Source organism: Palaemon carinicauda, chromosome 28 (assembly GCF_036898095.1).
Source record: "Palaemon carinicauda isolate YSFRI2023 chromosome 28, ASM3689809v2, whole genome shotgun sequence".
Taxonomy (NCBI): domain Eukaryota; kingdom Metazoa; phylum Arthropoda; class Malacostraca; order Decapoda; family Palaemonidae; genus Palaemon; species Palaemon carinicauda.
The window spans coordinates 64,785,160-64,811,947 of NC_090752.1; the positions used below are offsets into that span (position 1 = coordinate 64,785,160).

At 47.4% G+C, this 26,788-nt stretch overlaps 1 long non-coding RNA gene across 1 annotated transcript in view; it reads right to left on the bottom strand.

The window, feature by feature from the left end:
* Positions 1-26,319, bottom strand: part of LOC137622076 (uncharacterized) — a 37,539-nt gene extending 11,220 nt beyond the window's left edge. The window contains exons 1-2 of the long non-coding RNA XR_011040347.1: positions 26,198-26,319; positions 23,355-23,491 (exon numbers count right to left, since the gene is read on the bottom strand). This is a non-coding gene — a long non-coding RNA (uncharacterized lncRNA). The remainder of the gene's footprint in view (positions 1-23,354; positions 23,492-26,197) is intronic.
* Between the last annotated feature and the right edge of the window lie 469 nt (positions 26,320-26,788).

Here is a 26,788-nt window from a genome sequence, read left to right on the forward strand (position 1 = left end):
CTAAGTGTTGAGTACAGTAATCCCTCGCTATATTGCGGTTAACCTATTGCTTCCATAGTACATCACAGATTTATAAATACTGTATATTACAAGTATATCTATATTGCAGACTTCTCTTTATATCGTGGTGTCTGAAGGCAGGTAAATTTTATATTTGCAGATAAGTTTTATATTTTACATATAATAATTTTCTGTTAAAAATAATTTACAATAATACCGTATTACTTGGGTAACTTGCGATCTTGCATATTGTGGGACCTTCAGACTTTCACACACAAAAGAAGGATTTTATCACGTATCCTGTGTATCATAAGAGTTAATTCTTTAAGATAAAATTACAATAAACTAACCTCTTTTTCTCCACCTTTGCATCCCAACTTCTAGTTCAATAAGTTAAAAATGCAAAAGAGAATGATAAGAGCAATAAAAGTATTGTTAGTAATGCATACTGCTTTAAATACCCAAACAAAATACAGCTATTTAACTAGGAACAATAGATAGTATTCAGGTACCACTGATTCCTGGGATTGAAGGAAGATCTGTCACTGTGCATTCTAGTATTAAGTCTGCTAGTGTGGGAGCGTGATATTGTGCGTGTTCCAATTTGTACGATGGTACATACCCCTAGCTAACCCTCACGGATACGCATTCGCCTGTGAAGGCAATGCATGCAATTGGCATAATGAACTTCATTTGTCAGCAGGAATAGCTCGCTTGCCTGCATGAGGTTGTGAGAACTCTCCTTATTCTCTGACTCCTGGTAAGTGCTCAAAACACAAGCCTAAACATCATAAATATGTTACCATGTGTGAGCACCATCAGGGAGCTCATGGAGTTGCTTGTGGGAATAATATGTGTGCGACCAAGTGCAACATTATTGCTCAAACGGAATTGATCACTGACCAGCCTCACCATTATGAACTTGTTCCTGATTATGAGAGTGCCCATGGAGAGTACATGCAGCTAGCAATGTGATCAGACCTTTGTGAGTAGTGGGTGCTCGCCCACGACAAACATCCCTGTAAGCGAATACTAGCTTGCTATCGTTCGTAAACGTAAGTAGGAGCTGGCTCTATCGCTTCAGGAATATAGGATTACAGAACTAACCTTGAAGGGTTATGTCTCATGAGACTGCTGTTCCTTGAGAGCATGACGAGGTGAGATCTTCCAAGGGGTCAGAGGCCGACACCATGTAAGTGCTCTAATGAGCTCTCTACCTGTATGGGAGGAGAAGCCAGAGATAGCAACCCGGGAGAATTATTTTTCACAAGACTTGTAGTCTTCCGAACAACAGTGGGATGTGGCAGCTGCTAGCGGTTGGAGAGCATTCCTATCTTAAACAATAACACGGCAGGATAATGTCTAATGAAACTCATTGTACCCAGGGGCAGAATGATGGCATGCGGCGGCTGCAAGCAGTCAGTAGGCATACCCATTTGTGTCAATATCTCCTGATGGTTCTGTCTTACAAGCCTTGTTGTACTGTTGCAGGTTTCTACCTTCCTGGAAAGGTCTGGCAGTTGTTTGGGTGAGTGCGCATGCACACTGAAGTAGCTCGTGCCAGCCCCTTAATATGGGGGTGTTAGCAAGTACCTGTAGTTGCGCAGACCTCGTCAGACAGGGGAGCAAGTGCACCTCACTAATGGTTAGTGTTAGGTGGGCTCTTTCTCATGAAAATGAATAGTCTTGCATGTTAGGGTTTGTTTGCCTCAGCATGCACAGAACACAAACACTCGCCAGGTTCATAGCGGAGGTTAGCATGTAAGGCTAGCACTGGCACAGCACACTAGAGCACACACCTGTGTCAGTGCAAGTAGGTTAGGTGGGACCCACCTGTACTTGTTGTCTCGTCACTTGTGCGCAACACGCTAGCGAGCATGCAGTCAAAGTAGCACTCACTTGTGGTGTGAAGAAAGTCCAAGCATGGTGTAGAGAACTTCCTGTGGTCAGCATGGCGCGCAGTTGGAAAAGCATGCAGACATCTGTCAGGCAAAGGAGCTCTCCCACCCACCTCGCTAAATGGTTGGGTGCATGCGCAAGGCTTATCTGCATGAGCAAGGCATCAACAAATCTAGCGGACAAGTGGAAGCCCGGGGGGGGGGGGGGGCGGCGGCGGCGGCTCTGGTAAAGGCACCATTCCCGTGAACAGGATGGCTGCCCGACACCTGGACGCAGACATCCGAGTAGTGCACTGTGATTCCCGTCAACATGCTGAGCCAACTCAGGTTGAGGGTCGGTATCGTGCGTTGCTCGTGAAATGTAGCCGCAGCTTGTTTCCAGGTTCACCCCAAAGGAATCCCCCAACTAGTAACCCTGAGGGGAACCAGTCTGTAACTGCTGTTGTTCCTATGCCAGAGCTACAGGAGCAAAGGAGCTGATGCAGAGAGTGCTACTGCTATGGGCACGAGAATTCTATCGGTGCAATACCTCCAGAGTCTTCGAGATGTGTGCCTCTAACTGTAACACATTCGAAAGCTATTCCCTGGATGGGGAAACCAGAACACCCCAAAGAAGGAGTTGCCGTAGGTGGCAACAAAAGAGACTCCCTGGTGGAGGGCGTTGCTACATTGCTAGAAGTAACGATGTCAGCTCCTAAGGGAAGTCTGAGGTCAATTGATCATCGATCTACTTGTTACGAGCAGAAACGTAAGTCAAAACCCAGTTTATTAAGGGTTAACGTGAGCGAGAGATGAAACGTCTATCCACTCCTGGGCCAAAATTAAGTGACGTAATGTTACCTCCACTAACTAGCAGTGGGTAGTTACACCTCGCTATAAGTCTTATGGCTAGTTTTGGCTGTCACCAGTTTGTATATAGTGCTTGAACAAAATATAACTACTGTATTGAGGATCTCAGTTGGAGACTGGGTTTTGGGGTTAGGTGAAACAAATAAAATGACAAATTCGTAGGTAATTTGTATTTTTCCTAACCATACAAACCTTAGCTAATACGGGTAATTACTTTCGGCGTAGCTGAAATGACGAGCCATTAGAATTTTAACGAGGGTTTACTACCCCACTGCTAGTTAGCAGGGGGTAGGGAGGGTAGCTTGCTACCCCACACCCCCTCACACACACCTGTGCTTGAGCTCACTTTGCTTAGAGGTAGGACTTCACGGGGGATAGGGCTGGCGGGCAAGTTTGATTAAATAGCTAAGGTTTGTATAGTTAGGAAAAATACAAATTACCTACGAATTTGTCATTTGTTCCGTAACTGAAATACAAACCACGCTATTTAATATGGGTGACTCACCCCTTAGGAAGGGTGGTAAGTCCCAGCCAGTAATGGCTTTTGGCTTTGCCTGGGGACTCAGTATTTGAGTGTGTCAGCACTCAACAATGAGTCCCTGCACCTCGCTAGAATCTTGCTGTGCAAGGGCTGCGGCATACGTAAGCTGTGTGTGAAGGTCTGAAGTGTGATTCATCCAAGGAAGTTGACCTGTAGTCCTTTAGATGGAAACTTTAGGCTAGGACTCTCCCAATAACACCTCGTCAGGGTATGGGGATGTGACAGTATTAGCTTAATACTAGGAACACAAGGAAACATGGTTTACCTGCAGTGGTTCGAGGTCAGCTGTGCAGAGAACCCAGGGTGCTGCTTTCCCCAAGAGAGGGGAGGACGAAGAAAAGAATAAGGACCAGACAAACCTTTTCATTCATGCAGACTAAGACCGGGTAACAATGCCCTCAACCTTCTGCTACTTGTCCATTAAGGAGCCTGAGGTTTAAACCAGCAGTTGTGCAGCCACCACAGGGCCGATAGAGAAACTATCGAGCCTCCTGTGGGTCACATCTTGCAGGTAGTGGGCTGTGAAGGTCGTCTGATGCTTCCACACCCCCGCTTGTAGAACCTGCGTCACTGAGAAGTTCTTCTTGAAGGCCAGGGACGTAGCTACGCCCCTGACATCATGTGCTCTGGGGCAACGTGACGGAGGGTGGTCAGGATTCAGGGACAGATGGATTACCCTACGAATCCATGCTGAGATAGTATTCTTGGTAACCCTCCTCTTTGTTCTCCCAGTGCTCACAAACAATGCCTGCACTTGGGGGCGAACTGCAGCCGTTCTTTTGAGATATAACCTCAGACTCCTTACTGGGAACAGTAGGAGATGGTCTGGGTCATCTGTTACAGAAAGAAGACTCGAGATCTGGAAAGAGTCGAACCGAGGGTCCAGCACTCCCGGATTCTGAGTCTTAGCAACAAACTCAAGGACGAATCTGAACGGTACCTCCGCCCCATCCCCTTGAATGGGGGATGTCATACGAGAGACCATGAAGTTCACTAACTCGCTTGGCCGAGGCCAAAGCTAGTAGGAACACCGTCTTCCAAGTCAGGTGGCGATCTGAAGCCTGGCGTAATGGTTCGTAGAGAGGTCTCTTAAGAGACCTGAGAACTTGAACCACGTTCCATGGAGGAGGTCTCACTTTCGACTGAGAGCAGGAAAGTTTATAACTTCGTATGAGTAGGGAAAGTTCCAGCGAAGAAGAAATGTCCACTCCTTTGAGCCTGAAGGCTAGACTTAAGGCTGAGCGATAGCCTTTCACTGCCGAGACTGAAAGGCGCATTTCTTCTCGCAAATACACGACGAACTCCGCTATTGTTGGAATAGTGCCATCAAGTGGAGAGATACCCCTTCCACGACACCACCACAGAAAACTCGCCACATTGCCTGGTAGACCCCTGCGGATGACCTTCGCAGGTGTCCAGGCATCCTGTTCGCAACCTGTTGCGAAAATCCTCTCTCCGCGAGGAGATACTGGATAGTCTCCAGGCGTGAAGTCGAAGCGAAGCTACGGCTTTGTGAAAGATGTTGGCGTGTGGTTGTTTGAGTAGCTCGTGTCGTGGAGGGAGTTCTCTTGGGAGTTCCATTAGGAGTTGCAGAAGGTCTGGAAACCATTCCGCGTGATGCCATAGCGGAGCTATAAGGGTCATCGAGAGATTGACCGATGTTCTGGTCTTGTTGAGTACTCTCCTCATCAGACAGAACGGGGGAAAGGCGTATACGTCAATGTTGTCCCACCGTTGTTGGAAGGCATCTTGCCAGAGTGCCTTGGGATCCGGGACTGGGGAGCAGTACAGTTTGAGCTTGAAGTTCAGTGCTGTAGTGAACAGATCCACAGTCAGGGAACCACACAAAGTTAGGACTTTGTTGGCTACTAGATGATCCAAAGACCACTCAGTACTCACTATCTGAGACGCTCTGCTCAGTCTGTCGGCGAACACATTCCTCTTGCCCGGAATGAAATGTGCCGAAAGTGGAATCTAGTGGACTTCGGTCCATCTCAGTATCTCTACAGCAAGATGGGATAGCTGCTTCAAAAAGGTACCTCCTTGCTTGTTGATGTAATCCACTACTGTGGTGTTGCCGCTCATCACCACCACAGAGTGACCCGCCAGGTATTGTTAGAACTGTTGAAGGGCCAAGAAAACGGCCTTCATCTCTAGAAGATTTATGGGGAGGCACTTTTCTGATTCTGACCACAGGCCTGAGGTCCTGTGGTGCAGAATGTGGCCCCCCCCTTTCTTTGAGGCGTCCGAAAATAGCATCAAACCCGGGGGGATGACGAGAAGATCCTGTCTGCGCAACTTTGTAGGCATCCCCCCACTGGTGGACATGCAGGGGGGCTGCCAATCCTAGCGTTTGCGGCCTCAGCTGCTCCCTCTAGGATTCTTCCCTCCCCTGGAGGACTTCTTGCCTTTCCTGTCCTTGATAGGAAAGGGCTTAGACACCACTGTCTTCGCTAACGTTGTTGGTTTCGTGGTCTTGGTAGGACGGGGCTGCTGGGGTGCTGGAGGCTTATAGGGCTTGGATGTCAAAGCCTTATGTAGGAGGGAGTCTTGGTAAGACTTCCTTCACCTCTCAGCAGCATGCTCCACGTCTTTAGGCTCAAACAGTGTCGTTCCATCCATAGAAGAATGTCTGAGCCTGCTTATCTCGGTGCTAGGGACCATCTGATGGAACCTCTCAGCCACCGCATCCCGACGTTTCAGGATGGTGTTCGCCCACAAGTTCGAGACTTGGTGGGCCAGAAACTCAATCGTGCGAGTGCCTGAAAGTAGAAAGGTCTCCATAGCTTTCCTGGTATGTTCTTTAGAGAAATCCTCCGAACGTACTAGGATACCTAATGAGACCTGCCGGTTGGAGAGTCTCTCAAGAGGGACTCCCCTGGTAAGCTCTTCCAAAGAATGGTGAAGGGGAAGAGCTAAACAAGGCTCCTCTAAGATCTCAAAGTACCTCCTCTGCTGTACCCGAGGAGGTGGGAGAAGCTTGTTGCCGGCACTGGATCGGCTGGAGGAGGCTAGCTCAGAGACCTGGACCGCGATCTTGTCCCTGGTACTTTTAACCCCCTAAGACCAGGGCAAAGCCGCACTGGCCTTAGAGGGATTTTGAGTCCCAAATACTCGGTCCAAGACCGTGTCTTTGTCCTCTCGAGGGGGAATCTCTGGGTCAGCAAACCCATTGAGAGTCCTCATAAGGGTCAGAACCTGCGAAAATGACAAATTCGGAGATAATTTGTATTTTTCCTAACCATACAAACCTTAGTTATTTACATTGGGTTTACTTTCGGCGTAGCTGAAATTGACGAGCCATTAGATTTTAACAAGGGTTTACTACCCCGCGAAAGTTAGCAGGGGTAGGGGGAGGGGTAGCTTGCTACCCCTCCCCCCCCTCACACACCGGTGAAATGTCTCACTTCACTTAGAGGTAGGACTTGACTTGGGGGACAGGGCTGGTGGGCAAATATGTGTAAATAGCTAAGGTTTGTATGGTTAGGAAAAATACAAATTATCTCCGGATTTGTCATTTGTTCCATAACCGAAATACAAACCACGCTATTTACATGGGTGACTAACCCCTTAGGAAGGGTGGAAAGTCCCCTGCCATACTGGCTTTGGCTTACTCGGGGACTCAGAATCCGAGTGAGTCGCACTCGAGAAAAGGAGTCCCTGCACCTCACAAGTTCCTTGCTTCGCAAGGAAACGTGTGGCTTACATAAGCTTGTGTGTGAAGGAAGAAAGTGTGACCCGTCCTAGGCAGTTGACCTGGAGTCCCAGAAGGAACTCTGGGTTAGGACGTTCCCAATACCACCTCGTCAGGGTATGGGGGACGCGACAGTATTGTCTCAATACCCGGAACACAAGGAAGCATGGTTTACCTGCAGAGGTTTGAGGTCAGCTATGCAGAGACCAGGATGCTGCTTCCCCAGTAGAGGGAACAATGAAGAAAGAAGTAAGGGCCAGACATAATTCTTTCATTCATGCAGTCTAAAACCTGGTAACAATGCCCTCAACCTTCTGCTACCTGTCCAAAAAGGAGCCTGAGGTTAGACCAGCTGTTGTGTAGCCACCACAGAGCGATAGAAACGTATCGATACCCCTGTGGGTCACGTCCTGCAGGAAGCGGGCTGCGAAGGTCATTAGACGCTTCCAGACTCCAGCTTGTAGCACCTGCGTCACAGAGTAGTTCTACTCGAAGGCGAGGGATGTTGCGATGTAACCGACATCGTGCTGTAGGGCGACGTGACGGGGGAGGGTCTGGATTCAGGTCGAGATGAATGCCCTTGAGTCCGAGCTTAAAAGGTATACTGGTGACTCTCCCGTGTCCTTCCTGTGCTCCCAAACCGGCTTGCACGTGAGGACAAACTGCAGCTGTTCTCAAAGATAACCCCTCGGTTCCTTTACTGGTAAGAAGGAGAAGGTCTGGGTCATCTGATACAGAACGGAGACTCGAAATCTTGAAGGAGTCGAACCGAAGATCCGGGACTCCAAGATTCTGAGTCTAGAAAACAACTCAGGAGCGAACCTGAATGTTGCCTCCCCCTATTCTCTTGAAAGGGCGAAGTCGAACGAGACCATGAAGATTGCTTACACACTGGCCGAGGCCAGAGTGAGCAGGAGCACCGTCCCCCAAGACGGATTACGATCAGAGGCCTGACGTAATGGTTCTTGAGAAGATCTCTTAAGGGACTAAAGAGTCCGAACCATGCTCCATGGAGGAGGTCTCACTCCGACTGGGGCAGGTACGTTCGTAGCATCGCATGAGGGAAGAAGGATCCCGCGGGAAGGAAAAGTCTATTCCTTTCAGCCTGAAGGCCAGGGAAAGGCTGTGCGATAGGCTTCACTGCCGAGAGCGGAAAAGAGTTTCCTCCCACCGAAAAGCAATAACTCCGTTATTGCTGGAGTAGAGGCCTCAAGGGAAGAGGTATCTCTCCCACGACACCAACCACAGAAGACTCTCCACTTCGCCTGGTACACCCCTGCGGATGACTATCACAGGTGACGCGACCTCCGCTCCGCGACTGTTGCGGGTTGTCTCTTCTTGAGAAGGCGACGTAGCGTCTCCAGGCGTGAAGCCGAAGCGATGCAACGGCTCGTGAAAGATGTTGTAGCGTGGTTGTTTGAGTAGCCTGTGTCGTGAAAGAAGTTCTCCCGGGAGTTCCGTCAGGGGATGCAGAGGGTCCGGAAACCGTTCTGCGTATAGTCGCAGTGGAGCTCTCAGGGCCATCGAAAGGTTGACAGACAACCTGGTCTTGTTGAGACCCCTTCTCAACAGACAACAATGGTGGGAAGACGTAGGCGTCGATGTTGTACCACCGTCACCGGAAAGCATCTTGCCAAAGAGTCTTGGGGTCTGAGACTGGGGAGAAGAACAGCGGAAGCTTGAAGTTCCAGGCTGTCGTGATCAGGCCCCCCAGGCCAGGACTTGCTGGTTACTAGGGGCCAAAGACCCCCGGGTACTCTCTATCTGTGAGGCTCTGCTCAGATTGTCGGAGAGAACATTCCTCTGCCCGGAATGAGCGAGCCGATAGTGGTATTGAGAGGACTTCGGATCATCTCAGTATTTCTACTGCAAGATGCGAAAGCATGAAAATGCGCCTCCCTGCTGGTTGGAATACGCCAGTACCATGAAGTAGTCGCGCACGGAGCGACTTGGCAGGATCTGTAGGATCTGTAGAAGGGCCAGACTACGGCCCCTAAGTCTACCTGAATGATGAGGAGGTACCCTTCAGGTCCCCTCCCCCCCTTTTCTTTGACGAGTCCGAGAACAGCATCAAATGTGGGGAAAGGACGAGAATATCCACCCCCATCAAGAGGTTCCATAGGTCAACACCCATTGCAGGTCTAAACGTTCCGCTGGTCCCATAGGGGCCAGAAAGTCCGGTTAATCGTTGCTTTGATACCACCGGAACTTGGGCCGCCTCACAGGGAACTTATCCTGAGGCGACCGTTCGGGACTTAGACGGGTCAATGAGGAAAAGAGACCCAGGAAACGTTCCAAGATAGGGCTGAAAGCTCTGCTTGACTGAGAACAGGTACTGTGACTCTCCTCAGCCTTGCCACAGTCAACTGAAGGGAAGGCTCGGAGGAGTCAATATCATGGCTAGATACTCCAGATGTTGAGGCAGAAGTAGAGAAGGCTCCAAGCAAATTACCATGGTCCCTCACTCTTGGTAAAGTCCCGGAAGCTTGTCCCGGTGTTGAAGAAGGTCGAACTCGAGATTACCGGAGTTGGCCAGACCTCCAAAAAGCGAAGGAAGCGGAAGCCTGCTCCTGAGCGGCCATGAGGAAAGCAGGGAGAGTTCTCTGGTGAAAAACCTGCGATGCCGCAGCGGGATCGCCACGCCGCATCTTAAGCAGGAACAGCTGTAGTCTAGGCTGAATTCCAAGAGCTTCCTGGAAGATGGATAGAATGGAACCTGGAAGTACCCGTCCTTCCGATCCAGGGCATAAGGAGTCCTGCAGTCTCGTTACCAGTCTGATCGACTCTGCTGTTCCACGCTGGACGAAGTTTGTTCGACAAACTTGATCAGAGCTGAGAGGTCGACGACGGAACTCCCGTCTCAGATGCTTTCCCAGAAGAAAGGATCGACTGAAGAAGCCGGGGGAGGAAGCCGTCGACGTCCCTATGGAGAACCTTCTCCTAAGGCATGGATCCTTCTGCCCAAACGGGCAAACCTCTTGCCGACCCCATGGCATAGAGGCTCAGTGACACTGGATTCGCTGACAGTGACTAAGAGATGGTAAGAGCGAGGGGCGATATCCTTGGCTGATCACGGAGATCGTGCAGGAATCGGCATCGGGAAGCTGTTATCCAGACGAGTAACCTTAGGCATCCCCCCAGCGTGAGACCTGCCAGGGGGGTTGCCAATCCTAGAGTTTGTGAACTCTGCCGCTCCCTCTAGGATTATGCCTCACCGGGAGAGCCTCCCATGCTACCTGTCCTTGACAGGAGGGGACTGCTATTGTACACCTTGTCTTAGCTACTGTAGCCGGTCCGATAACTTAGGCCGACGAGGCTGAATGGAGAGGCGTCGGAGGCCTGCAGGGTCTGGAAGTAAGCGCCTTGGAGGAGTGAAAACGGAATTCGACTTCCTCCGCACAACAGCCGTCCATGTCTCTGTCCTTGGGCTCAAGCAAGCTCTTCCCAAGGATGGAAGAGTGTCTGAGCTTGTCGACATCCCCGGATGAGACACCCGAGAGGAAGCCCTTGGTCACTGCGTCTAGATACTCCAACATTGAGTTTTCCCGCAAGTTCGAAACTTGGCGACGGAACGCAAAGGTGCTTGAGCCCGAGAGGAGGAAAGTACCCATGATCCTCCTGGAGCTTCCTTGTACAAAACCTCGGGTCGCAACCAAGGAGGGAAAGGCCTGGTAAGCCCCTTCCACGAGATGGTGAAGAGGAGGGGCTAAACCAGTCACCCCTTGCCCGACGGAGAAATCTTTAAAGGAAAACTCCCTGGCAAGACCCTTCCAGGGAATGACGAGGAGGAAGGGCTAACCTAGGTTCTGGAAAGAAGAATGTTGCTCAGACCTCCCTGAAGATTCTCCCTGCTCTTGCACGTGCCATGCTCTGCGTTTACGGGGTGAAGACCGTGTTCTGGAAATACGCGCTCCAGAAGACTCGCCAGGCTGGCCGTGTTGCGAAACCCCGATGGGAATCGCGGTCGCAATCGCCCTGGCGCTCGCGCGATGGTAAATCAATGGTTCGCGCGTGGAAGCGCCCGTGCGTGGGCACGCAGGAGCACAGATGAAAGTGCGCGAGGGAGCGCAGAAGGAGGGCGAGCGTGGTTGGAAGGGCGAGAGCTGGCGGTCGGAATCCGATAGTTCACAGGCGAGCGATGACATGTAGGCAAGCAATGGCTACTGCAAGAATCGAGCTGGCGCTCGCGCGATGGAACACCGTTGGTTCGCGCGGGCGAACATTAGAGCGCATGTACGCGGGCACGTGGGCGGTCTGGAGACCGATGGCGTGTAGGCAGGCGATGGCGCGTAGGCGGGCGATGGCGCGTAGGCGGGCGATGGCGCGTTGACGAGCGATGGCGCGTCTTGGCGAGAGATGGCGCGTCTTGGCGAGAGATGGCGCGTCTTGGCGAGCGATGGCGCGTCTTGGCGAGCGATGGCAAGCGACGGCGCGTTGGCAAGCGACGGCCCGTTGGCAAGCGACGGCGCGTTGGCGAGCGGTGGTGCGTTAACAAAAACGCTAGCGCGCAGGCGAAGAATCGCGCAGGCGCGTAGGAGATCGCTGACGCGTAAGTGACTAGGGATCGAATCGTTAGCGCGCATCGCGCTAATCAGAAGGCGCGCAAGTGCATCAGGAAGTACAGGTGCATCAGGAAGGAGAGCGCTGATGCGAGCTGTCAATCAGGCGATCCTGGACGGTCAGGAAAAACCGTTGGCGCCCATTGGGCGTGGCAGGAAAGGGCGCACAGATGTGCGCTGGTGATTGAAGAAAGCTGGCGCACAGAAGGACAGAAGTAAAGGTTAGCGCTGGCGAGCAGGAGGAAGATCTACGGCAAGACTCAGCTACCGGAGATCGTGGTCCACAGCAGGCAAGCGCTAGATCGCTACTGATGGTGTCCAGGGGACCTGTAATGCGTGGAAGCTCGATGGCGATCGTTGACGCGCAGGAGATCGCTGATGAGCAGGCGAACGTTGACGCGCAGGAGATCGCTGATGAGCAGGCGAACGTTGACGCGTCTGTGGTCGCTGGCGAACTGGTGATCGTTGGCGAGCAGAAAGGCAACGCGTGGAATCCTGTGCGTACAGTAGCTTTAGAAGCACGCGTAGGCGACCGCGAGCGTTGCTGCGCTGGAACAGGCTGACGAGCCGGATCGCGAGGGCGAGGAGAAGAAGAGTCCTTGTCCAAGACCTGAACCGAAGTTCTAGGTCGCGCGAGCGAACGTGGGCGCACAGGGCGCGTATCAGGAACTGGAAGCGCAGGTGCGCTCTGATGGGCAGGAGATCTAGAGCGCTCAGGAGACTGATGGCGCAGGGCGCACAACAGGAACAGCAGGATGTTCGGAGTCCTCAGGAGAGCGCTGGCGAGCAGTGGGGTGATGATCATCAGGAGAGCGCTGACGAACAGGAGAGCGCTGGCGAACAGGAGAGCGCTAGCAATCAGGAGAACGCTGACGAGCAGGAGAGCGCCTGTGCGCTAACACTGCAGAAGGGCGCGCAGGGGAACCCTGACGCGCAAGGGAAGCACCCACACCGTGGGAGGCAACCCTTTGCCCCGAAGGGTCCGTTGCCCGTCGGATGACGAGGTCAGACTGCTGTCCATCTGCACCAGGGGCGGAAGGTCTGGAAGGCGTTGTAGATCAATCCCCGGAGAGATCTAAGGAGGTAGGAGCTGCAGGCTGCATACGGAGAAGATTCAAAAAGGCGCCTCTTAGCACCCTTATAGAGAGACGGGAGGCCCTTACGACGTAGCGGACGGTGAGTCTTACGGCGAAGGCGGCCAACAGCAACAGCAGAAGAGTCCTCCGAAGAGGAGTCTCTATAAGTCTACTCCCTCGCGAACGAAAGAGAAACACTTCGTAGAAGAGACGGGTCAGCCAGTGACCTAAAAAGAGCAATCCTCCAAAGAGGGGCTCCTGCAGTTTCCCAGCCCCTTGAGCGTAACTGCAGGTGCGACCGCTCAGCACCAAGAGCATAGTCGCACGAAATAAAGGCAAGAGGAGATCCCCCCAAAGGGAAAAAAACTCAAGCCTGGATAGGAAAACTTCCCTCGGAAGGAAAGTTACCCACCCAAGGAGGCGAGCCTCCTGAGTGTTCTAAAATGAACTGGAGAGCTGTCAATCGTCATCACAGGAGTACTTCCAGGAGAAGGAGACACGCCCCTGACGAAGATCTATAGGGGAGGCAGCAACAGCAGAATCCCCAGGCCTCAACAAGACAGCTCACTCCGTTGTCACATTACAGAAACAAACTAGATCGTTAACTGTGCAAAATAAAAAAAAAATCATTAGTTAACATTCATTCCCCGGGAAGACTCCGAAGAGGAATCCCGAGGGAAAAGAACACAAGAATTACACAACAGGCACGTGCCCTCACAACCACTTACACTCACAGAAGGAGAGCTGTAACAAACACAGAATTATAACAATTATAATTATGTAATTTAAAAATGAATGAACACTAAATAAAGAACGAAAACCCTGATTGATTGATTGATTGATTGAAAGTTTTCTGGCATCCTGACATCTAAGGTCATTGACGCCGATACCATTTACTGTATATGAAAATTAAAAGAGAATTCGATTAAAACCATAAAAATTAAGAAGTTATTAAAATAGTTAAATAGTTTTCAGAAGACCTGCTTCTGAAATAAATCTAAAAATTCCGCTCGCATAGTAAGACACATCATGTCCAAGAATCTTGGCAAGGATAAACCTGCCATCCTCACCTCGAGCCTCAAACAGATATCTATTTCTTAAGTTAGTAAAATTAGGGCATTCGGTCAACAAATGCCTCACTGTTAAAGGTACTAAGCAGTCCTCGCAATACGGTTGGTGTTGGCCCTTCAGCAGAAACTCGTGTGTCAACCGTGTGTGACCAATACGGAGACGACAAAGAGTCGTCTCCCATTTTCGGGGAATCATGTTATACCTCCAAGGTGATATGATATTTGTTACTTCCCTCATTTTATTGCCATCTTGACTATCCCAGTGCTGTTGCCATTTATCACATACCAATTTCTTGATGTAAGGTAGGAAATCGTTACATGGAATGGGATACCTCCTTGGTAGCAACTCGGATGCCGCATTCTTCGCCAGTAAATCTGCCTTCTCATTCCCAGACACACCTACATGTGCTGGAACCCAACAAAATCGAACAGTTATACCTTTCCGTCCAATAATAAAAAGCCATTCTAAAATCTTTAAAACTAGAGGGTTACTAGAATTAAAAACTTCTAAAGCTTGAAGAACACTCCTTGCATCACTAAAAATTGTAAAATTACCCTCCTTTTCCAAAGCTATTTTCTCAATAGCGGTTAATATGCCATACAGTTCGGCAGTAAATATGGAAGCTGTTAGAGGAAGTGCACCTCTACAATTAAAATCATTACTATGTACTCCAAATCCAACGCCAGCATCAGATTTGGAGCCATCAGTATATATAAAAGTCGATCCCCTATGTTCTTCGACATGTTCCATAAAAAGAGACCTGGATTCTAAGTCAGTCAAATTCTTCTTAACTCCAATAAAGTATCTACAAAAAGATATGTCAGGTAATTTCCATGGAGGCGTTGATGATACCTTGAATGGAAGCACCTTATTTCTAATCATATCCAGATTGTTTAATAATTGGTTAACCCGAAACCCAAAGGGTTGAGGAGATTTTGGGTGCAACTCAAAGTAGGTTGAGTTCCTTACAAGGCTTGCAGTTTGAAAGGCTGAAGAATTGGGGAGTCTTTGCAATCTAAACCAATACCGAATAATAGAGGACATTCGGTAAAGGTCCAGAGGCAACTCCCCAGCATCAACAAGGAGACTTGTGATAGGGGAGGTTCTAAAGGCTCCTGTGGACAATCTAATGCTAGCATGATGTATTGAATCTAGTATTCTTAACCGGCTTGGGGTTGCTGAGGAGTATATTTCGCATCCATAACTAATTTTGGAAAATATCAAGGCCTTGTATAATTTTAAAATTGTATTGCGGTCTGCCCCCCATGATGTATGGGACAAGACTTTTAAAAGATTCATAGCTTCAACACATTTAGCTTTTAATGTTTTTAAGTGAGAAACCCATGTAAGCCTACAATCAAATATCAACCCTAAAAATTTGGCTTCACTTGCACATGGGATCCGTTGACCTTTGATGTATATATCCGGGTCTGGATGTACTCCCCGGATACGACAGAAATGGACAATTGTAGTTTTACTTGTTGAGAACTTAAATCCATTCATATCGGCCCAATGGATAATTTTATCAATAGAGAGTTGGATTTTTCTCTCAACCATTGCCATTCTGGCTCCAGCAAATGATATGGAGAGATCATCCACAAATAATGTTGCAAGAACATCCCGGGGAATGACTGAGGATAACCCATTAATTGCTAGTGCAAAAAGGGTTACACTCAGCACACTCCCCTGAGGAACTCCTTCTTCCTGGCATTTACTCTGTGATAGAGCTTCCCCAACTCTCACTTGGAAAACTCTATGTGAAAGAAATGACTGGATGAATAGTGGTAGCTCACCTCTCAATCCGCACTCATGGATTCTTTTAAGTATACCGTATCTCCATGTGGTATCATATGCCTTTTCAAGATCAAAAAAAACTGTAACATGGTGCTGTTTGGAAGCAAAGGCTTCACAAATGGAGGACTCAAGTTGTATCAGCACATCAGTCGTTGAGTGCATTTTCCTGAATCCACATTGAATGGGTGATAAAATATTCTTCTTTTCAAGGTACCAAATCAGTCTTGCATTGACCATCTTCTCCATGATTTTACATAAACAAGATGTCAATGCAATAGGTCGGTAGTTTGCTGCTAAAAACTTGTCCTTACCGGGTTTTAAAAAGGCTAAAATAATGGCTAGTTCCCAAACACTTGGATAACTATGATCATGCCATATTCTATTAAAAATGCTTAAAATAAATAACTTTGTATTATAAGGTACATGTTTAATCATTGCATATGGAATTCCATCGGGTCCAGGGGCTGTATCGTTACAAGTAGCAAGAGCAGAATCAAATTCTCTTTCAGTAAAAGGAGAATTGTATGACTCTTGCTTTCTTGTTGCGAAGTTTAAAACTTTCTTTTCTTCATTGCTCCTATACTGGTGACCAGGAGCTGCTTGACACTTGCACGATACATTTGAGAAATGGTCAGCCAGGGCATTGCTAACTTCGGTTGCTCCAGTCATATACTGGCCATTTATCTTTAACACTGGTGGTGGGTTTGGGGTGAATTTTCCTGCTATCTTTTTTACTTTCCTCCACACAGATGATGTTGGTGTTCTACTGTTAATGGAGGAAACAAAGGACATCCAAGACTGGCGCCTAGCTTCTTTCATGGCACGGCGGAACTGTGCTCTACATTTCTTGTAAATGACTAAATTCTCCTCATTACGGTGCATGCGCAATCGAGTTAAAGACTTTCTTGTGGCTCTGTGCAGGGCAGTTAGTTCTGACGACCACCAGGGGACTGGTCGTCGTCTGAATATCCCACTTGTTTTGGGAATGGAATTCACTCCTGCTGTGTGAAGAGTTCCATTAAGTAAGTCTATGGCATCATCAACACTTTCAAACTGTTTTGCATTTCCTTCAATTTCACTTAACTCCCGAAATCTATTCCAGTCCGCCTTATCAAGATTCCATCGAGGTGATCTTTGTAAAGGTGGACCATTGTTGGTGTTTATAATGATTGGTGCATGATCACTAGTATGCCAATCATCTAATGTTCTCCAATTAAAATCGAGAAGACAGTTAGAGCTTGCAACTGATAGGTCAATGCAGGACAAGGTACCTGTCTGTACATGAAAATGTGTGGGCTCTCCTGTATTGAGGAGTCCGACATCTTCATTCTCCAAAATTGACGATATAATATTACCCCTTGCATTTGCTAAAACATCACCCCATAAAGGATGTCTACTATTAAGGTCTCCTAGTAAGAGAAAGGGTTGTGGGAGTTGTTTAATCACCTCTACTATATTATCATATGAGATGTTATCATTTGGAGGCAAGTAAAGAGAACAGATTGTGTATTTTCTCCCTATATCAATCTGTACAGCCACTGCCTGCAGAGGGGTACAGATAGACAAAGATATTTGGGGAACATCTCGACGAATGTATATAAGACTTCCCCCATGGCTCCCTGCTCGTTGATCATATGGTGTCCTATAGCTAACATACTCTCGAGGACAAGGAGTATTAGCATCGAGCTTGCTTTCTTGTAGACATACTGTTATAGGGGAGTGCTCACGTATGAGGAGCTTAAGTTGTTCATATTTCGCCCTTAAACCCTGGCAATTCCATTGCAGAATGGAGGAAAAAACTATGTTTTATTTTTTGGAAGACACCTTAGATGAAGTCTTCCCAATGGCACTATTTGATCTAACAATGTTTCCCGGAGGTAACTCTAGAGAGGATCTTGATATAGTGGGTTTTGTGTTTCTCTTTTTCTTTGTGTCCTTTTGATCTAATTGTTGAGGAGGATGGTGGGCCTCAACTTGAATTTCTGATTGGTTCAATTTACCTTCTAGTTGTTCAGAAACATCAGCAGACAAGATATCATATTTATTGGAAGTCGTGACTTTAATGTTTCTTATGGTAGGAGGAGAGAGGGAGGGAGGTCTCTCTCTTTTTCGATTAAAAGGTTGTGATCTGTCAGGTTTTTGCACCTTCCCCACTACGGGTTCACCAGGTAAATTGGTTTCGAGTGCAACCTCCATCAGATCAGGCAAGGAAACGGCCTGTGAGAGGTTTGTACTTTTGTTTAAAATCGGAGTAGTTGGCTTTTGAATAATTTTCAGATCTTTAAGTGTCCGTTTTGATTTTTCCACAATTTCTGGATATAGATTTTCGATGGGACTTTCAACCTCTTTAACTACTTTCATTTGTTTCTTTATCTTAGAAGTAGAGATATAATTTTCGTCTGTGTGGTTTGACAAGTTTTTCTTCAGAACCATTGAAAAAGGTTGCCCTGGTCTTATTTGCTTTTCAAGAGCTCTTTTACGAGCCTCTTTAAAAGTAACCCTTTCCATGGTCCTAATGGCCTGAATTTCTTTTTCAAAAATAAACTTTACACAGCTTTTAGATGTAGCTGGGTGTGCTTCCCCACAATGTATGCAATTAGGGTTTTCTATGCATACTCCATGACTACTTTTTCCACAGTTGGCACAAACAGCTGGCTTATTGTTTAGTTTTTCTTTACATTTCTGGCTTAAATGGCCATACATTTGGCAATGATAACATCGCAATGGTGACGGGATATATGGTTTTACCTTCAAAGATAGCCATCCAGCTTTTATAACATTTGGTAATCGGCATTGATCAAATGTTATAATCAGAGTAGCAAGAGGGATACGTTGTTCTCCAACTCTCTTTCTCATTCTGACTACTTTAACTACTCCTTGACTTTTCAGTTCATCCTCTATTTCTTTCTCCTCTATATCCAACAATTCTGGAGCATATATCACACCTCTACTCTGGTTGAAAGTAGGGTGTGAAACGCATTTTACGCTATGACCATTCAATGTTGTAAGTGTTTTTAACCTTTCACCTTGTAATGGGGACAGTGTCTCTATCAAGAGACTTCCATTTCCCTGGGGTAAAATTTTTGGCTGCCCTCCACATAAATTAACTATTTCTCTATTAGCTTTAAAAACATTTATACGCTCATTTCTTCCGTTTTCAAATTCCAAGATAAAAAAATTTTCATAATTCACTACTTCATAGTGACCAGGTAATACTTCTACTTTTCTATATCTTTCTGTACTGTCATCATTTTTCACTCTCTCTCTCTTCTTCTCTAGCGTTTTATTATTCACATGACGTGAATAAGGTTCTAACGTTACAATGTTAGAACCCGAGTTGGAGCTGTCTGTACCGAGGTCCATGTTTGTATTTTCCAGGTCGTCAACAGAGGTGTTGGGTTTTTTTGAAAAAGCAAGCCGGGTTATCCACCTCTTATCGGAGGATGTCAGTCCTCCTATCCCATGTGGCCCAACACGAGAAGAGGCTTCAGCGGGGACCAGTCCTCTATTAGAGAGGGGCTGCCTCTCTTAAGGTGGGCGTACACTGGTCAGTGGGGGTAGTTAGCCCCTCCCACCGTCGACTCCAATGCCTGGCGTCACCCATTACCCGCAAATATGGGTGACTTAAGACCGGATCACTGGAGCCCGACTCTTAACAGACTTGGTCTGCACCCAATGGGGTCTGCCAGAGGGTGATGGCATCTAAATTGGCACAGGTTGAGATGGAATGCAGTCCATCCCACACTGTGCCAAATCCAAAGCAGCATCCAAAGTAAAATCGAACATGCCAAAGTCGTCAACAATATCGAGCCCAAAAGGAAGAGATGGGAGAAAAAAAGAAATAATCAAAAGTAAAAGAGAAAGTGCTGACTGATTTAGTTGAATCGACAGCTGGGCACCGAGGTCCAATGGGAAATAGTTCCCACTGTTCATTAGAGCCCAGCTGCTAATCCCTAAGCCCCCCATCCTCGTCAAGGCTTCAGCATCTGGGGGGCGAAAACCCTGATAGGAATCGTTCTACAAAAGCTGAAAAATCAACAAATACAATTAGATTCATAAACTAATTGAGACAAAACGTACGGCGTAGCAACCCCACCCACACGGGAAGGAAGCTACTCAGACGTAGTAAAGGTAACGTAGTAAAGGGTGAACGACCTCAAAAGAGAGAGAGAGAAAGACCGTAGTCAAACTCGATCGCGACCCATGAAATTACACCGTGGTGGCTTAACTGCCGAGGGCTCCACAGAGATATCGTACACTACACACACAAGCACGAACTCTGAAAAGGAAACTTACTGATTTCTATACTCAAATATATTCATAAACACGAAAAAATGTTTACATATATATTGAGTAAAAGAAAAGTAAGTGATTAAGTAAAGACAAAACAAATAATGGCTGCCAAGCGAGGACAAAGACAGGCACGTCTGTCCATCGTCCGAGCCAAAAGTGAAGTGAGACATTTCACCGGTGTGTGAGGGGGGGAGGGGTAGCAAGCTACCCCTGCTAACTAGCGTGGGGTAGTAAACCCTCGTTAAAATCTAATGGCTCATCAATTTCAGCTACGCCGAAAGTAAACCCAATGTAAATAGTGTGGTTTGTATTTCGGTTATGGAACAAATGCATATTCTGACTCCTGTAGCTCTCCTCCGGATGGACTAGCAGCAAAGTCTCCAGTCCCAAAAGTCTCTTCTTAGGGAGACTCGCGGACGTTCTACGAGTGACTAGCTGGCTCCGTTCTAAGTCTTGACGAGGATTACGGTAATGTTTTGGAGTCCTTCGACTCTCTCCTGGGAGGGATACTGGACTCCAACAATGACGGAGGTAGGCTCTTCTCCGCCCCTGCCCGAGAAGACTTTTCAGCGCGAGGTGGGGTTTCCCTCATTAGTGCGATGGGGGAACGTCTCGCCTCACGTGACTCCTCTGAGGATGGGTAAATCCTTGTCCGAAAGGGAGGGAGAAAAAGTCAGGGCGGGAGAAAAAGTCTGGGGGGGAGGGGGGGCCTGCTTCGAAGGCTTACGAGGAGACAGCTTAGTCGTCGGAGAAGTAACCGCATCTGAAACTCCTCTTTTTCTCTTCAGGGGAGTAGACGCAGCCAAGGATTTGTGGCCCAATTCAGAGAGAACAGGCTTGAAAGCCTCCACAACTGCTCTGATTAGTGCCCCAAACCAAGGATGCTGGCTGACGGATGCGCTGCCAGACACTCCCTCTGGAGGGACAGGGATCGACCGATCCCTGGGAGAAGTTTCCATAGGGGATTTTGCCTGTAAAAAAAAGATGATGAAATGTCCCTGGACCTTTCTGGAACCTTCCCCCCTACCGGCGAGCGCGCTGTTCTGCGCTTGCGAGGGGTGGGGGGGAATGCGGCAATGGCGATCTAACCGTGCGTTGTCATGCAGCCTCGCACGCGGGAGGGTATTGACGATCGTGCGGGGGAGTGCTCTGGCGCTCGCACAATGGGAAATACCCTGGGTCGCGCACGGGAGACTGCTGGCACGCACTGGAGACTGGTGGCGACGGGAGACTGCTGAGGCACGCGCGAGGGCGATTGCGATGGCACGTAGAAGCATGTGCAGGAGACATCGGCGAGTACGCAGGAGGCTGATTGTGCGCTCGCGCACGCGAAGGTGAACGTTTGCGCGCGCAGGATCAGGATGAAGGGCCCGTGGGCGTGCGGGCGAGAGATCTTGCGCCCCAGAAGATGTCGTCGGGCGCGCGCGCGCAGGAGTGATATCCTTGAGCGTGGGCGCCCAGTCGGAAACTACGTTCGTTGGCGAACGTCAGGCTGGTGGTGAGTAGCTGCTGTAGGAGATGGGAGTGGGCGCGCGCATCCTCGTGGGCACGTGTAGGTGACCGCGCGCAATTGCGCGCTGGTTAAGAATGGCGTGCAGGAGAAAGCAAGCGGCGCATTGGCGAGCGCTGGCGCGTGGGCGAGGGCTGACTTCCCTACCGCACCCAGATCCGAAGATCGTGGGAGCGCATGAGATCGTTGGCGCGTTGGAGAGCACTGGCACGCAAGAGAGCACTGGTACGTTGGTTGGTGAGCGCTGACGTGTAGGAGAGCGCTGGTGCGCATGGCGCGCAGAAGGTTGAGGGCACGCAATGGCGCGCTGGCGAGCAGGTGAGAGCTGGCACGCTATCTCAGGAACAGCAGCAACAGGTGAGCACTGGCGCGCTATCTCAGGAACCTCAATGAGGTTAGGAGGTCGATGGCGCGCATGCTTAGCATGGCGCGTAGGGGACCAGTGCGCTAGATGGCGCGCACGCCCTTGTTGCCCCGAAGGGACCGGTGCCTGACTTTTAAAGACAGGTTTTGTTGGCGCATACAGCGCATCATTTGCCAGGAACGGCGATGGCAGGTCGGCAGGTCGATGTGTCCTTTGTGAGGACGACCTTCCACCGAAGGGGATCGGGAACGATCCGCAGAGAGGTCCAGGGTCGTAGCAGGAACAGTTGGAGATCAATGACGAGGCTTCTCTACGGCGGACTGCAACGACGATGAAGAACCGAAGAGGCGCCTCTTCACCGACTTATAAGGTCAAGGAAGGCCTCTCCGGCGAAGAGGAAGGAGAGCCTTGTGACGTATACGCCCTTTGGGGTCGTTGGATCAGCAAGGTGACCTTCAGCAGTCCTCCGAAGAGGAGTCTCTGTGAGTGAACTCCCCCGAGGGAAAGAATCACCAGCAGGAGAGACTGTTGGACTTAGTTTCTCCCTCGTAGGTTGAGCAGGGATGGGAGAAACTAAGCCTTCAGCTACTGCCGGGTGAGAAGATGCAGAGGTATTAGGAGATACCGCATTGGATACCTCTGACACCACAACGTCGACAATAGACAGAGGATCAACCTCTGCCAAATTCAGCGATTGCTTGACAGCGGCACCCAATCGGATGGTGTCAATCAAGGCTTCCTTGGAGTGTGAACCCTTGAGCCCCAAGGAAGACCAAAGCTGGAATAAATTGGTTACATTTAAATCAACATTTAAATCCTCCCCCAGGGGAAGAGATGGAGTTGCCTCGCTAGGGGAGGCACCGCCATCTCTCGAACCCCGAGATCGGGAAACAGAACCACGGTCTAGGCTACCACTCGCCAGTCTCTCGAAAGAAACCGATCGAGTGAGAGCTTCGGAGGAGGTTTGGGCAACGGAAGAAGAGTCCTTGGGATTTTCTCCTTTCAAAGAAATCTTCGAAGGAGAAATATCCCGCTTGAAATTCTTCTTACGTCGCTGAGAAAACCTCTACCACTGGGAGGTAAACCACTCCCTACAATCACCACACTTATTAATACTATCACACCGTTGGCCCCTACAGTAAGGACAAAGGGTGTGAGGGTCCGTCTCGACCGCTGACATAAATGTACCACAAGAGCGGTCGGGTAATCCAGGACATTTGCGCATGTTCGCAGAGGCCATCTTCACACTCAAACCTGTAGGAGAAAAAGCAAAAAGACATAAATGGCTGTCAGAGAGACGAGGGTGAGAGCAGGCACGTCCGACTGCCACCCGAGCCGAGAGCAAAGTGTGCTCAAGCACAGGTGTGTGAGAGAGGGGGGGGGGGGGTTAGCAAGCTAACCCCCCCTCCCCGCTAACTAGCGGTGGGGTAGTAAACCCTCGTTAAAATTCTAATGGCTTGTCATTTCAGCTACGCCGAAAGTAATAACCCCTATTAAATAGCGTGGTTTGTCTGTCAGTTACGGAACAAAGGGATTTTAACTAGCATTAACCCTGCCACATGACCTATCCTAGGATTCCAGGTCTTTCTCTTTACTTACCCATGGGTTTTAAGTTTTGGGAATAGCCCTTCCAATCCCATAACTTTTATTTACAAACCTATGATTAAAAGATTGACCTATGTAATAAATTTCAATAGTTCCTTACCCATGTCTAAGAGGTTGAAGACTGAGCTCACTTTGTAGCAATGGGGACTTTTAATTGGAGTCCATTTTCTACTGTTACTGAAGATATAATGTAGCTGATTCCAACAGGAAGTTGTGGTGCTGTCCATCCCTCTTGTTCTGTTGAATTAATAAATTTCTATAACTATAACAGTCAAACAGGTTAGTTTAAAGAATAATAGGCTAAGCTGTATCCCTTATTTTCATTGTATATTTACTGCACTAAGTTAAAGTTTGATAAGACGTTGGACAGTAGGGCATGGTAGGTAACCTAAGGTAAGGTTATGTAAGGGTAGTAAAGGTAAGGTAATGGTATGTAAGGGTAGGGTAGGCCAACATATGTAAGGGTAGGGTAGGTAAAGATATATAAGGATAGGGATGTCAGGCTAAGGGTAAGGAAGGTAAAGTAAGGGTAAGGAGGGTAAGGAAGGTAAGCTAAGGGTAAGGAGGGTAAGCTAAGGGTAAGGAATGTAAGCTAAGGGTAAGGAAGGTAAGCTAAGTGTAAGGAATGTAAGCTAAGGGTAAGGAAGGTAAGCTAAGGGTAAGGAAGATAGGCTAAGAATCGGGGTGACAAGCTAGGGGTAGGGGTGGCAAGCTAAGGGTAAGGAAGGTAAGCTAAGGGTAAGGAAGGTGAGGCAAGGGTAGGTAAAGTTATTGTAGATGATGTGTAAGGGTAGGCAAAGTTTTGATTGATTATTAGATATTATCTGCCATCATAACAGGTAAGGTAAGAATAGGCAAAGTAGGGGTGGGTAAAATAAAGGAAGGCATAAGAATAGGTATGGGTTAATATACGATGTTTTAATTACTAGCGAAACTGAACTTCGCTAAAAGAAATGGACTAGTACTGGCTTGTTTAGTATTTTTCTCTAGATGTTTAATAGGGGCTGGGGCATAATAACTTACATATCTGGCAATTAAAATATGAAATCTCTCTCTCACTCCATTGTTTGTATTTGAGAGACTGATGGGGGGGTCATTGCGCATGCGTTACTTCCATTCACTTTTGTGGGCTGTTTTTTTTTGTATGACGTAATCATTACCTGGCTTTTTAAATCTATTATGAGCTTACAAATATTTATGCACAAGTTCCAGGATGTTATTCTCCAACAGCCATCTTTTCCCCCCTCCCCTTCAGTTTGAGCTACCACCATCACATATAGACGTCTCCAAGAGGGAACTTAGGAAAGCACAATCTAGTTTGAAATTTAGTGTAATTCCATTTACGTCAGCATATGACTATGATGATAAAGCTCTCAGTTCAGTGTATAGCTACTGCTACGTAAAATAAAATTAAAAAAAATATCCCCAAAATAATGACCCATGGGGCTTTCAAGCGCAGGTCAACATGTACCATTTACCACAACATAGGAGCAGTGATGTTTTTCTTTATTGTGAGCCATGGTGGAGCAAAACCATTTGCATTCTTTGAAAAACATAACCCAGAAATAATGACCAAAGAAACAATAACCAACGGGCCGGGCAAGTGCAGCTCAGCATGTACCGCTTGCCAGTACATAGAATTAGTGATGTTTTTTGCGACGGAAGCAAGCCACGGTGGAGCAAAAACCATTAGACGGAAGTTTGGTGAATCATAGATAATTACACTTAAATTTTCAGCCATTTACATGAATCATATATTTTTCCAACTGTTTATCTTGTGTTTATTTTTCATTACTGATTATTATTATTGCTGCACATCACTCATATTTGGTATTTCTCCCCACAAAAAAAAAAAAAAAAAAAAAAAAAAAAACATGGATTCCCACTGGGGTCCCCCATAATTGTCTTTAAATAAGGATGCCCAGAAACTCAAAAGCTGGTGGTTTGCTCCAATAATCAAGGTCAGAAACGCATAAAACACCAGATAGCGAGTAGGAAAATTATATGGTTCATGTATTTGGCTCGAAATTCAAGTATAAATTTACCTAGGTATAGAAAGGTCAGGTAAATTGAGATTATGTAATAGCAGGTAAACTGAGGGTAGATCAGGTAGTAATAGATATGGTAAATGCTGGTAAGGTAACAGTAGGTAAAGTACGGGCAGGTAAGGTAAATACTGATAAGGTTACAATTGGTAAAGTAAGGGCAGGTAAGGGAAAGTAAGGTAAAGTAAGGCTAGGTAAGATAAGAGTTGGTACAGTAAGGTCAGGTAAAGTATGGATAGGTAAGGTAAGGGTAGGTACTGTAATAGTTATTAAGGTAAGGGAAAATACAGTAAGGGAAGGTAAGGGTATGTAATGTGAGGTTAGGTAAGGTAAGGTAAGGCTAGGTAAAGCATGTTAAGTAAGGTAAAGGTAGGGAAATTATGGTAAGGACAGGTAAGGTGAGGTTAGGTAGGGTATGGGTAGGTAAAGCATGGGTAAGGTAAGTGTAGGTATTGTAATAGTTATTAAGACAAGGGCAACTTAGGCAAGGACGGGTAAGGTGAGGTTATGTAGAGTAAGTGTAGGTAATGCGAGGTTAGGTAAGAGTAGCTAGTTAGGGTAGGTAAGATAAGATTAGGTGAAGTGATGGTAGGAAAGATATAATTAGGTCAGGGAAGCATTTAGGAAAATATCTTTGTAAATTTTGATTTCGTCATTTGGCCCACGTTTCTGCTTTCTTGTCTTTTAAAATCATATTTTGCAAATATTCCAAAATAAGCCCTACGCAAATCTAAACTGATAAGCCTACTTTGAGGACAGGCCTCATCTAGCATGAAGTTGATAAAAAATTAGACCTGGGTTATAAAATAGGCCTACACTTTTTGAGCCTAGTTTCACATCATAAAGACTACTTGAACTGTATGATTATTTGAATATCAATGAAGATATTACGCTTTACCTTCTCAATATTGGGACACTGAAGAATTATATAGCACAATTAGAAATACATCCGTTCTTTGTTGCCTAGGAATAGTAACAAGTGATGAGAGACATTGGATATTATGCTGCAGCTGTTCCAAAATTCTTCTTCTTCTTCTTCTTCTTTAGTATGAGATCTGGCCCAATCTTTGGAGCCAGTGTTCAGTACTCCCCTGTAAATATGATACAAAATTAAACATTGTAACTAAATGTAGTTGTTGAATTGAAATGTCAGTCTGTCAGTAAAGTCTAAATGCTACACCGAATGAAATGAATGATATTTTCATTCCACCACCTGAGGCTTAATATCTTTTATGCAAACAATATCCACGCTCTTCTCAAATCTTTCAGCAACTGATTACACCTCCAAAAAGGTTACAACAATATTCAGCCCAATTTATCGCTTTGTTTTTTCGCCCTTTTAATTCCAGTCTCAATCACCTTGACCATTCTATTACATTACTTCCGCCAATAAAGTTGGAAGAAGGTTATGTTTTACCTCTTGTTCGTGTGTGTGTGTTTGTTTGTGAACAGCTTCCTGACCATAATTTTAATCGTGGAGTAATGAAAC